The sequence below is a fragment of the Tupaia chinensis genome, unplaced genomic scaffold (genome assembly GCF_000334495.1).
Source record: "Tupaia chinensis unplaced genomic scaffold, TupChi_1.0 Scaffold138910_1, whole genome shotgun sequence".
NCBI lineage: Eukaryota > Metazoa > Chordata > Mammalia > Scandentia > Tupaiidae > Tupaia > Tupaia belangeri.
Window position 1 is genome coordinate 1,902,694 of NW_006198801.1, and position 3,824 is coordinate 1,906,517.

Here is a 3,824-nt window from a genome sequence, read left to right on the forward strand (position 1 = left end):
AACTCAGTGACCAGCTCAAGACGGAGTGAGGAACATTTCACTTCAGTCTCGGAGGCCCAGCTGCCTCTGAGGCAAGCATAGTCCTGGACCAACCCAGCCTGCCTGGTCCAAGTCCCAGTTGTGCTTCTTACTAGTTTTGTGGCAGGTCTTCAAAAAGCTCATGGAAAATGTGTATTATCAAAAAAAAAAAAAAAAAAAAAAAAAAAAAAAAGAAAGAAAGAAAAAGAAAAAGAAAAAATAAAGTCTTGGACCAGGCAGCGTGAAAAACATGCCACAGGGAACCAGCAGTTAGCGTAATGGCTATGTCGCTGGACTCCCACGTAGTCAACCGCTGTTTACGTCCCGGACCCGGTGGCTTAAAACTCACGCCGGGCGCGTGTGCGTGCGTGCCCAAGATCCCGAGAGGAGAATGGAGGAGAAGGGATTGCGGTGTGACCATCCCCCCGGGGGGGTGATTTCTCACTTTCTGTCTCTATGTCTCTCTCTGTCTTTCTGGTCAGCGCACGTGCCCTATAGAGGAGATCTCTCCAAGAAAAAAAAGAAAAAGAAAATCATGCCACAATCCATGTGTGTGCATACCCAAAATCCCAAGAGGAGAAGGGAGAAGGGGTGGTCATTCCCATTAAAAGTGCTTTCTCATTCTCTCTCTCCCTCTCTCTCTCTCTGGTAAGTACATGCACCCTATAGCAAATTTAAAAATAAAATAAAAAAACCCCCCTCAAAAAAAAAAAAAAAACAACTAAGCTTGGCTTTTATTTTTTGCACCAAGTTAAACTCTTTAATTTCATGTTTCCATATTATTAAAAATAAGACTTACTTATTTGGGGCCAGCAGGTGGCATAGTGGTTAAGGTGCTGGACTACCACATGGCTGACCGCGGTTAGAGTCCCAGACCCAATGGCTTGAAAATCATGATGGACACATGTACGTGGCTGCCTAAAATCCCAAGAGGAGATTCTAGTGTGCATGGCCATCCCCCTTGGGGAGGGGGTGACTTCTCATTTTCCCTCTCTCTGTCTCTCTCTCTCTTTTTCTTCCTGAGGAGTGTACATCCCCTATGACAAAAATGAAAACAAAACCCTTTCTCTCTCTCTCTCTCTCTCTCTCTCTCCCTGGAGAGTGCATGCAACTAAAAAAATATTTAATCTTACTGATTATGATCATTTAATTTGCTATAGGGCACGTGCGCTCACCAGAGAGAGACAAAGAGAGACAGAGAGAGAGCTAGCAGCTTTGGGACTTGAATTGCAGTCAGCCATGTCCAGCAACTTAACCACCACACCACCTGCTGGTCCCCCCACGAACTTTTCAAAGTCCCCTCATGTGGCCATGGCCAAGTACTTAATCTGTTTGTGCTTCAGTTTCCTCTTCTGAAAACAGGGATGCTCATGAGGCATTCCTCACAGGGTTGTTGTGAGGATGAAATGAGTTAATATTTGCAAAGCACTTAAGAAAAGCCCCTAGGAGCTCAATATAGAAGAGGGATATTAATTTAATATTAAACACCAAGTTATGTTAGTTGCTATTATTATCATGACACATCATAAAAAAGTGATGAGCAGCTACTTCAGCTATGCTATGTCATGTGGTGACATTTATTGGCCCTGATTAAGCTACTGTGCTCAGCATTTAAGCTGGATCATCTCATTGAATCCCATCATCATCTTGTTTAATGGGCGTAAGAATCCTTCCAGGTCGCCCCTGGGTTAAGAGCCTCCGACGATCTAATGCTTCTGCCATGCACGCGCCAATGAATGCTCAATGCTCGATTCATGCCGGCTGTTATTACTTTTAAACAAATTGATTAAGGTTTCATTAACGAAAGAAAGAAGCCTGTATCAGGCAAGTGCTGTGTGGCTCCAGTAAAAATCCTGATACCGTCTTTTTTTATTTTCCGGGGAGAGTTTTTTTTTGCTTTTGGGCGTGTGTGCTCGCCAGACAGACAGAGACAGAGAGACAGAAAGCGGTAAATTACCCCCCCAGGGGGATGACCACGCCGCAATCCCTTCTCCTCCGTTCTCCTCTCGGGATCTTGGGCACACACGCACACGCGCCCAGCGTGAGTTTTAAGCCACCGGGTCCGGGGCGCAAACCGCGGTCGACTACGTGGGAGTCCAGCGACATAGCCATTACGCTAACTGCTGGTCCCCTGATACCGTCTTTACCCGGTATAGCAAGACTAAAGTCACAGAAGCAGATGTGAGAGACCTGGGTAAAAAACAAGACCCTGGCATTTGATAGAAAGTGGTCGGATATGGAGGATCTACTGCTGAGTGAAGTAAGCCAGGCTATGAAAGAAAGATACTGTATGTATCCACTCAATATATACCGACTATCCGCACTCTAAGGTAGAGATCAAAATATTGGAGGGCATAAAAGCAGTGAAAATAGTTAATGTGGATAAGACAGTGTGGAAGAAGGAGAAGGGAAGAGTACAGAGAAAGATAGCAAGAGAACAAAAGAGAGGCATGAGTGAGACACAGAAATGGTTTATTACCTGTTGATGATGTGTATAGTTTTCTCAACTGGATTGGTCTGAGAAGTATTTTATATTGGGTAAAGTCTTTTTACAAGCAAAATGATGAATAGGGATTGTTTTAAAAAAATATTGAAATAAGGACCAGCAGTTAGTATAATGGCTATGTTGCTGAATTCCCATGTAGCCGACCGTGGTTCAAGTCCCGGACCTCGTGGCTTAAACTCATGCCAGGCGCATGTGCGTGCATGCCCAAGATCCCAAGAGGAGAATGGAAGAGAAGGGATTGTGACGTGGCCATCCCCCTTGGGGGGTGATTTCTCGCTTTTTGTCTCTCTGTCTCTCCGTCTTTCTGGCGAGAGCATGCGCCCTATAGCAGAAAACTCTCAAAAAAAATTAAAGAAATAATAATAATAATTATTGAGGAAAAAATGAAAAGCTATTGGATGATGAAGATGGGGATTTTAATATCTCTGTATTGACTGATATGCATGGTATTCCTTCTGGTAAAACAAATGTAATACACTGTAAAGTTATATGATTCAATGTGATATAAACAAGATTATGATAATAAATTAATTAATTAAAAAAAAGAGACCCGGGTGGTTATCAGTTGCATTAGTAATTAGGCACGATTTATAAGCAAGCACATCAGTTTGCCAGGCACAGATGTGAGACTCACCAGAGTTAGGTTGCTTGGGTCTGCTCTTCTTAGGGATGGGTCGGTCACTGGCGAACGAGGCGCCTCTGGGCTAGCGGTGGCCCCCTCATACGATGAGGGCAGAGAGACTTCAGGGAGCAGGGACCTTCAAGAAATGTACCTTATGAGCCCTTAGGTATACGGTATAGGAAAAAACATGCTCAGGGGCTGGTAGAGGCACCCACTTGGGACGTATGCCCTGTGACTAAGGAGGGCCTACATGTATAAAATGGGATACTCTGCAAGGGCCACAGGCACCTCGTAGCCATCATGCACCATGCCCACAGCCGAATGCCAACGACTAGCTGGGAGTGTATAGAGCAGGTGAGGCTGGCACTGCCTGCTGCCGGCAAGTGTGGGAGTGTGCGTGTATTTAGGGGAGGTTATTATTCTTATTTTTTGCTAGAGGGGGCATATGCTTGCTACAGCGAGAGAGGGAGAGGAGAAAGCACCCCCATGGGGAACGGTCACACTGCAATCTCTCTCCTCCATCTCTCTTTCTTTTCAGGATTTCAGGAATGCATGCACAGTTGCCCGGCATGTTTTTAAAACCACTAGGTCCCGGGACCAGCAGTTAGCGTAATGGCTATGTCGCTGGACTCCCATGTAGACTACCGCAGGTCGGACCCCAGACCCAGTGGCTTAACA

At 45.3% G+C, this 3,824-nt stretch overlaps 1 protein-coding gene across 4 annotated transcripts in view; it reads right to left on the bottom strand.

The window, feature by feature from the left end:
- Positions 1 to 3,824, bottom strand: part of LOC102498578 (F-box only protein 17) — a 42,228-nt gene that overhangs the window by 23,979 nt on the left and 14,425 nt on the right. For all 4 annotated transcript variants that reach the window (XM_006161738.3, XM_014592943.2, XM_014592944.2 and 1 more), the window contains exon 2: positions 3,159 to 3,282. The gene's annotated coding sequence lies outside the window, so the exon portion shown is untranslated. The remainder of the gene's footprint in view (positions 1 to 3,158; positions 3,283 to 3,824) is intronic.